Source organism: Ovis aries, chromosome 5 (assembly GCF_016772045.2).
Source record: "Ovis aries strain OAR_USU_Benz2616 breed Rambouillet chromosome 5, ARS-UI_Ramb_v3.0, whole genome shotgun sequence".
Taxonomy (NCBI): domain Eukaryota; kingdom Metazoa; phylum Chordata; class Mammalia; order Artiodactyla; family Bovidae; genus Ovis; species Ovis aries.
The window spans coordinates 35,803,533-35,813,371 of NC_056058.1; positions in this window are offsets into that span (position 1 = coordinate 35,803,533).

Sequence of the window (9,839 nt, forward strand, 5' to 3'; positions counted from 1 at the left end):
AAACCCTCTCACGTGTACTGTAAAATCACCTACTAAGAGTGGTAGCAACTAACGTTAATATGCTTATTTAGGGGCAATGTTTTTATGGTAAAGCCCGCAAGTTAAAGTAACCAGTAACGTTACCTTGTTTTCAGGTTTCATCTAATTTCCATTTCCAATCACTTATAAGCAAGTTCGTGTGAATGTATTATATCCCGTTTATCAGATAAGAAAACAGATACTGGTGATAGGTCACTTGTTTGCTAGTAATGAACCTAACTCCTGAAACTTCAGGCTTCACCTTTACTTTCTATTCCTCTGACATATCTGGTGAGCCACAAGTCACTGTGATCGTTAAAAGAAAAAAAATAAAATAAAATCTAGATGGCACACATACAAAAAAAACCCCAAAAACCTATCGGACTGACGTCTTCAGTTAGCATCCCAGGGAAGCAGAAAATGGGGAGTGACCAACCAACTTTCAGCACCACGGACAGCACCAAGGAACCGGTGTCTTTAGCCCTGAAAATTGCTCATTTACCACAAAAGCATTTCGCTTCACAGTTTACAAACTCTCTTCTACACTCAACGTTTCATTTTATCTTCCCTGAAGCCCTTCAAGGTATACATCGTTGGCCCCATGATACACATGAAGACATCAAGCTTTGGGTAGGTTCACAAGACACAAGCAGTAGCAGGAACGTGGCTATAATCTAAAAAGCACTCCCACCCCCCGGGGGGAGGGGGCAGGGAGAGTGTGGATGAGAGCAGGATCAGGGCATGAGTGAGGAGGCCGTAGCAGATGAAAGGTAATGATGCCTGAACCATTGGAATGGAGACTAGGGGCCAGATTTGGTAACTATTTAGGGGTAAAGTCAACAGGTCTTGGTCATGTGGTGAATGTGAGTGTGAGAGGATTCTACTGCCTCTCTGAGGGCTTGCCTTGGGGAGCCAAATGGATGCAGAATCTGATGAACCCTGAGGAAAGAAGGGACTTGTGAAACAGCTACACTGAGACATCTGAGTCCAAAACTGAGCTCTGAAGTAGCCAAGGCTGGAGACAGGGCAGGGAGCTGGTGATGGAAGTCATGAGAGGTGTGCTGGGACACGAGGGGAGAGCAGAGACCAAATAGGGTGAGACAAGGTACCCTAGGCCCACCCCGAGGAACACCAGCATTAAGGGGAAAGGAGGCTGCAAAGGATGAGAGAGAGTAGTATGAGAAAACCCAGAAGAAACCCAGGAGAGTGTGATGTCTCAGAAGCCAAGGGGAGAGAACATTCTAGAAGAAGGTCAGGGTCAACTGCATCAGGAAGACAAAATACAGCCTGAGAGATATCCTCTGGACTGGAAAAAAAGACAATGGAAATTTGACGAAAGCACAGTCAGTGGAGTGGTGGGGGTGGAAGCCAGACTGGGGAGGCAGGGCAGGAACTGATGAATTAATGGAACCAAGGAAGTGGAGAAGACAAGTAGATGACTCTCTAAAGTTTGGGTTTAGAGCAAGAAAGGCGATTTGATAGTCTCTCCAGGGCATTGGAGGTATTTAAATCCTGATTCGATGGCGGGGGGGGGGGGGGAGGGCAGTAAAGAGGGAAAGGGAGATGCCAAGAAAGGAGATCATAATGGCTGGGTCCAGATGCTCAGTGTGGAAGGATAGGATGGGATCCAGCACCCTGGGGCAGCTCACAGACCCTGAAATGAAGCTTGAGGAAATGTGGTTTATTTGGGAAGTGCAGGGACACCAGCAGGCAAGTGGGAAGGTGACCCAGGCAGAGAAGGCATCCAATGAGAGGTGGTTATCAAGCCAGCTACCACGGTGGGTGACTGAGGCTTAATCCTGCAGGAAGTCTTGAGATGTGGGATAAATGCGCATCTAGAATCCCCCTGGCCAAGAGCAAGGGAGCTGTGTATTTAGATCCCAGTATCTGGCAGACCGAGGGGAAGAGCCAGCCCACGGGCTGTGTGTTAATTCCCAGGCACTTCTAGCCCACAGTGCAGGTAGACAAAGTGGTTTCCACAGCCTGATACAGTTCTTTGACAAAGATGCCGAAAAACATCTACTTCTGCTTTGTTGATTATGCTAGAGCCTTTGACTGTGTGGATCACAATAAACTGTGGAAGATTCTGAAAGAGATGGGAATACCAGACCACCTTACCTGCCTCCTGAGAAACCTGTATGCAAGTCAAGAAGCAACTGTTAGAACCAGACATGAAACAATGGACTGGTTCCAAATTGGGAAAGGAGTACATCAAGGCTGTATATTGTCACCCTGCTTATTTAACTTATATGCAGAGTAAATCACGTGAACTGCTGGGCTGGATGAATCACTGGAATCAAGACTGCCAGGAGAAATATCAATAATCTCAGATGCCATTCTAATGGCAGAAAGTGAAAAGGAACTAAAGAGCCTCTTGTGGAGGGTGAAAGAGGAGAGTGAAAAAGCTGGTTTAAAACTTAACATTCGGAAAACTATGATCATGGTATCTGGTCCCATCACTTCATGGCAAATAGATGGGGAAACAATGGAAACAGTGGTAGACTTTATTTTCTTGGGTTCCAGAATCACTGCGGAAAGTGACTGCAGCCACAAAATTAAAAGACGCTTGCTTCTTGGAAGGAAAGCTATGACAAACCTAGATAGTGTTTTAAAAAACAGAGACATAATTTGCTGACAAAGGTCCATATAGTCAAAGCTATGATTTTTCCAGTAGTCATGTATGGATGTGAGAGTTGGACCGTAAAGAGGGCTGAGTGCCAAAGAATTGATTCTTTTGAATTGTGGTGCTGGGGAAGACTCTTGAGAGTCCCTTGCACTGCAAGGAGATCAAACCAGTCAATCCTAAAGGAAATCAACCCTGAATATTCATTGGAAGGACTGATACAGAAGCTGAAGCTCCAATACTTTGGCCACCTGATGCAAAGAATCAACTCACTGGAAAAGATTCTGATGCTGGGAAAGCATCAGAAGCAAAAGAAGCGGGCAGCAGAGGATGAGATGGTTAGATAGCATCAGCAATTCAGTGCACATAAATGTGAGCAAACTCTGGGAGAGAGTGAGGGTCAGGGAAGCCTAGCAAGCTGAAGTCCATGGGGTTGCAAAGAGTCAGACACAATTTAGTGACTGAACAATAGCCTGGGTGTTGGGAGTCTGACTGGTGGGCACAGAGATAGTAAAATCACCAGAGGAGATGTGGACAGAACTCCGGCCTTGTCTGCTACATGAGCACAGTCAGGGCCTCTTTCCATCTGTGCCGTTTGCCACTCTTCAACAACTCTTGTTCCATGAGGACTTGTTGATAAATACATGTTTAAAAATGAAAATTTCCAGACAACAGAATAAAACACTTGCTAAAGTAGAGTGGAAGGTCAAAAAGGACATGGACGTAAGCAGTGTAGATTCAGATCCCGACTTGGCCAGTTACTAGTGTGTGTGGCCTTGATTGAGATCTCTCTAGGCCTCAGCTTCATCGTTTGTAATTCTTACTTCTCAGAGCTCTGAGGAGGATGAAGGGAGGAAATAGTCCTCAAGCACCAAGCATAGTGTAACACTCCTGGTGGCTGCCAGGGTATGGCAAGCCCAGCACTCTGTACCCTTATCTGGCCACAGCACCTCTGTTTTCCTTGGGGATCCACCTCCTCACTCCAGTCCATGTGGTGGAGTGGGATGGGCCCCACTGCCATCTTTAGGGGTGGGCAGTGACCCTGTCCTGGCCAATCAGTGTGTGGTGATTAGTTTCATGGATGGAGGCAGAGCACAGGATCATAGCCAGGGCAACCAGTCTCCCACTTCCCTGGAGCTTTAGGGGTTGCTAAATTGAGGATGTGTCTGCCTGGAGCTACTGAGGGTCATCTTTGTCCCCATGTGGAGAGTCTGCCTGGGCCCGGATTGTGGCTTGCTTGGGGTTCAGGTTCATCCTATGACAACCAACATGGTCACCCACACCCATGTGAGTGTGTGTGTATGTGAATCTTGGGTTGGTCTGCCTCTGGGAAGCCACACACACTCGTGCACACCAGAAGATAAACAAGTGCCTGCAGTTCTTTGGCTGGCGCCCAGGCCGGGGGTGGAATAAACAATTCCAGTGACTTTCTGAAAAGCAAGCGTGTGTGGCAACAGGCGCCATGGAGACAAGCAGACTGTACCAGAGCACGGGCAGCAGCCACCCCCCTGATACCTCTCCTGTGCACAAACACACACACATACACAGCACTTCTCATGTTCAGATCATATTTGTATCCACTCCATCACGCACAGTCCTGCTTGCACACCCAGGCACACCACCCTTGGGATCTGCCCCCATTTTAGTTTTGCTAGAGGCTAAAGGCTTTTGAGAAGGTCTGAGATTTCTAATATAATAGCATCCATGGCTCCTCATCCCTTTCTGGACACTGGTCCTGATGTAGGCCAAATTTTAGCAAATCATAGCCTCTAGGAAAGTGTGTGTGTGGTGGGGGTGGAGGGGAGATGGAAACAGAGAGAGAGAGATGGAAGAGGAGAGAGGTGGGGGAGGGGGACAGGATCACATGGCAGGCAATACTATATAAACCCAACTTCCTAGAAAGTTCTTCTCTTTGCTTCAGAGATGCACACTCAACAGACAGGCATCTGCTCCTTCAAGAAACACTCACCTAGCCACCCTCCTCCAGGCTTGTATGCACACAACACTGGGTACAAACATTCACATATGTATCGGTCCTCATACATGCAGGGGGGTTAACCCGGAATCCTACAGGTGATGATGGTGGTGGTGTACAATCTACTGACTGCCTAAGTGTTTTACAGTCATCATCTCATTATATTTAAGCCTTAAGAAAAATCATCTGAAATTGATATTATTGCTGTTCCCATCTCATAGCTGAGGGAACAGAAGTTCAGAGAGGTTAGGTAACTTGCCAGGGTCACAAAGTTAGAAAGTGACAAAGTCAGGAGAAGAATCCTGCCCACACTATGAGACTTTCTTCATTTAGTCAGATAGACATGCAACACGCATGTGTGCACAGGTGTGTGTGTGCACACACACACACACACACACATATGCAAACACTGCCTCCTTAGTTAGTGCAGGGAATTGATGCCCATGAGGTCATCTTCCTCCTCCTCTCTCTGACCTCCTCATGTGCATCACTCCCAACCCCTCACAGCACTGCCCTGATTTTCAGGAGCGCCCCTGGCTCAGACACCTATGAGCACAGCTTGCTGCCCACAAAGGTCTCCTCCCCCCAGCAGCTGTAGGCCCCGGCCCAGCTGGGGGCGGCCCTGGGATTTGGCTGGGTGACTCAGGCTGAATCATGGCCCAGCTGCTCCTTGGCAGCCCTCTCCCCTACTCTGCCCAGAGAGCCTATTTTGAAGGCAGAGATGGGCCTTGGGTGGAGGACAGGAAGCATGGGCACTTGAGAAGGAGGAATCAGGCACAAGAAGGCCTCTGTGCCCACTTCTACTCCTCAGTGGTCTGCAGGCGCTCAGGCAGCCCCTGCCCATGCCCCTTGTTCTCCCGGAAAGAGGACCCTTCCGCCTGGACATGAGCATGGGTCTCCCTCTCTGATTCCAGGACCCACATTGGCTCCCTTGTCCCACTTTTTGGCTTTAATAACAATGATAACAATATTTACTATTCTAATGGATTACTCACATGTTACAATATTCTACAGTTTTCAAAGCACTTTCTCATCAGTATTGCATTTAATTCTCTTATTAGTTCTAGAGTGGACTAATAGCATCCTTAGGAGTGGAAATTAGTATCCTTAGGTTTGAGCTTATGTGAACTCTCTAAGGTCACACAGTGGGTGAAACGACAGAGCTAGGAACCAAACTTTAGGCTTCTTGATCCAACCTGTGGAAGGTAAGCATTAAGGCTGGAGTTGAGCTGCAGCTGGGCGTGGGGAGGGCATGAGTATATGGGGCATGGCAGGGCCATGGTGGGGCCATGGCTGGGGCATCAGAAGTAGCACAGGGGCGTGGCAAAATAGGGGGTATGCGGAGCGTATGGAGGAGGCATGCCTGGTGGCTTGGTGTATGAGGATCATGACAAAATTATTCTCTTTGCCCTTCTGCAGTTAATAGATTATGGAATCATTTATGCTTTAAAATCTTCTTTTCCATGTTTCAGGCCAATATCCTAAGCTTAACAGGTCCATCACCAACTCAATGGACACGAGTTTGAGCAAGCTCCGGAAGATAGTGAAGGACAGGGAAGCCTGGTGTGCTGTAGTTCATGGGGTCGCAAAGAGTCAGACACGACTGAGCAACTGAACAATGACAAGTGCAGAGCCATAGAGTTTCTACTGAGAAGACTTGACCTATAGGACCTTTGCTTTCCAAAGCCTTGGTTTGCTCATCTGAAATGATGGGTCCGGGCCTCCGGTGTGGTAGGGTGTTGAGAGGCATGCATGCAGTTGTGTGCATCATGCCCTTTAGAAGCCACGAAGGACTTCACAAAGGCTGATGTTTTTCACATTTTGTTTTATCTTTTTAAAAACGTCTGTGAGTGCTGGGCAGAGGGGTGGGTGGGCTTCTGGGAAGCTGTGGGCGGTGCTGAGAGGGGGAGTGGGTGACAGCTCTTCCTTCCCCCAGCCTGGTCTCAGCCTGGCCTTCCCCCACCCTCAGCCCAGAGCCGGTTTCTAGGCAACAGGATGGATGCAGGGATGGTTCGGGAGGGGAGAGAGCTATAAATAGGGAAGGGAGAAAACAAAAATAAAGTTCCAGAGAAAGCAGTGGAGCTGTATTACTAGAGGTGGGGGCGGGGAGATGGGGAGGGAAATGAGTGAAGGGTGGGGCACAGGGAAACAGCCGCTGAGCCTTCATCAGAGAAGACGGTAGTCTCAGGTTAGCCAGCTGGCAGTGGTCCGCAGAGTGCTGACACAGGTGAGGAGGGGGTCTTCGCATGCATAGCTGAGCCAGATGGGGGTGACAAGGAGAAGTCTATTATGGCTGGAGAAATAGGGGAAGCTCAGCGGCAGGGAAGATTTCAACAGGCAGAGTGGCAGGCAGATGTCCAGGTGAAGGAAAGAAGCCGCAAAGGACTGGAAGGTGTAGATCAGCCAGGGTGGGGCCAGACTCCCAGATCTCCAAGGCCTGGCTGAGCTCAGTCTCACCGACCTCACACCCCATGTCCATGCAAACACAGGTGGGCTCTTCCTGCGCTGCAATGCTCGCCCTCCCCAGGTTTTCCGGGCACCTCCTTTTCATTCAGGTTTCAGCCTCTCAGACACCTGAGCTGCTCCACCCAATTGAATGTTGGTCACTACCCTTACTGTGCCACATTCTATCACATGGCTCTATTTTATGTTCTCCATAAAACCCCAAATTGTCTCGATCCATGTATTCACTGATCCATGGACATGAGTTCTTCTGGGGCAGTGACCCCAGGGCTGTTCCCTGTAGCCCCTTACTTCTAGGACCAGAGCAGGCGAGCATCACACACTGTTGAATGACTAAAGGCACCCAACACGTGGACAACCTCCTTTTTCACGTGTGAACAGAAATATACCTGTATCTATATGTAAGTGTGATACACAGCTCAACCCCACCACACACACATTCACTTGCCTCCCTGAAACTGCACGAGCATCTGTTATCTCCACTCTGCTGCTTCACATTTTCCTGTTGTTGGTGGGTTTTGTCTCCCCTCAGAGCAAGTCCCTTTTGGAAAATTCCAAAGAAACAGGGCTTCGGAGTCAGGCTTGGGGCTGAGTGTGGCCTTTGCCACTTCCCAGCGATGTGACCTAGGGCGAGTAAGTTTGCCTCTCTGGCCTCCATTTTCTCAACTGTAAATTAGGGCAAATAACAAGGAATCTTTGAGGATGGTTTCAAGTGAAATGAATGGAGGCAAGTGTTGGATGCCTGGGAAATGCTGCGCACTGGGGAAATGGCTCAGTCCCTGTCATGAGGGAGGCACCAAGGAGCTAGCTGTGTGTTCCCACACAAGCACTCAGTCAGGACTTGGGTCTGACACAGGGCTGGCATCTTCCGCTGACGCTTCTGGGCTTGTGCCTGGAATGCATTTAAAGTGACCCCTGCAGATGAGAATATTGGTCTCTGAGCAGAAAATCGAGCTCAGAAAACCAGGTGCGTGGCTTGGCACCCAGGAAGGAGGAATAAAGCTCTTCACAAGCAGATGGTGAACCTGGTTTTGGCATCTAAAAATGGGGACCAGGTGCTGGTAGCTGGCGAGGAGGTGACAAACTCAAATTCCTCAGAGGCGAAGCAGTTCATGAAAATGAGTGAAGTGGATGGGAGGAACGCAACAGGGAGGGAAAGGGACTGTGGCCAACCGGAATCAAATGAAAAATATTTAAACCTTGTGCTAGCAAATTAAACATCTCTAAAGGCCAAATTCAACCTAAGGACCACAAGTCTGCAGTCCCTGTGGATTGTGGGTTGCAAATAATGTCTTAATGCAGACAAAGATGATCTGGACATCCTAGTACTCGCATGTTGAGTCAGAGAATTGGAGACCCCCCACGGCCCCACCCCACCCCCATTTGTTCTCCCTACACACACACACACACACACACACACACACACGTCTGCCAGCGGCCTCGTACTTCCGGAAGTAAAGGCTCCTTCACTGCAGGCCAAAGTGACTCAAGTGACCCTGGTGGACCCAGAGTTCAAGGCCTTCTGCACCCTACCTCCCCCAACAACTCAGGGAAGGAGGGGGCGCTAAACACTTGGGGGTTGAATAAATGGAGCAAGCTTTTTCTAGCCCTTAGGTTTGCAAGGGCAAAGCAAGGTTTGAGTCGGAAAGGAGGTCGGACTTGGCAGAGAAAGGATGGCGTCTTGATCAGGCGAGGTTTAGGGGCTACCGTGGCAAGGAGGTGCTGGGCTTCCGCATGGGCAGGGGTGGTGGCCTGGGTCTGAGCCAGGTTAAGCTACTGCTGCGGCGAAAGAGAGCAAGAGCGCCGCATCGCCGGGGGCGGGGCCTAGCCCTGGCTGGGGCGGGGCCTCGACGCGGGCGCGGTGTGTTCTATGCCAATCAGAGCGGTGCTTTCGCCCTGGTTGGGGCGGGGCCTCTGTGCAGCACCGCGGCTTCTCCACCCCTACTTCCCAGTGCTGAGGCGGTGTTGGGGGCCCTCTAGTGCAGATACCTGGAGAAGGAAATGGCAACCCACTTCAGTATTCTTGCCTGGAGAATCCCAGGGACAGAGGAGCCTGGTGGGCAGCCGTCTATGGGGTCGCACAGTCGGACACGACTGAAGCAACTTAGCAGCAGCAGTGCAGATACCGTTCTGCGCAAGGTTCCGGGCGGGCTTCCCAGATTTCTGCAGACCCTAGCTCACCTCAGCCGAGGTCGCAAACTTTCCGAGGCTTTTCTGGGAAGGGTGGAGCACTCGTTGCCCGAACTCTGCCTTTTTGGGGGGGACAACTGTCCATTTCCTCTCCTCCGGGATGAGTTTTTCTGCAGCGGGCCGGTGTGCGCAGGGGTATGTGCATGTCAGTGTTCTTGGCGAGGGGTGGGGGGAGTTTAGGGTCAGCAGCTTCTTCCAGTGATCACGCTGCTGTTTTCCCACAGCTTCGCGGTGTGCGTGCAACTCAGTGCGCGCCCGGTTCTGCACTTGTCGGCCAGCGAGCTGCGCGCGTGAGCGCAGGTGCTCGCCTGTCCCGTGCGTACACTCTGGTTGGCGCGCAAGGACCAGCATAAGTGCACACAAGTCCGCGCGCGCGTAGCCGTCGATGCTCCTTCGCCGCCTGTGCCTTGAGGTGTGAGCCTGTGGGCCCTGCACCTCGGCTGCACTGGGCTTCCTTCCGCCCAGCACGCCCAGTAGGTGCTTTATGGTCCAGTAGGTGGCGCCCGAGGCCGCCTCCCTGCCAGCAGCATGTCCCAGCCTGGGAGCGAGGCGTGGGGTGTGCCGCGTCCG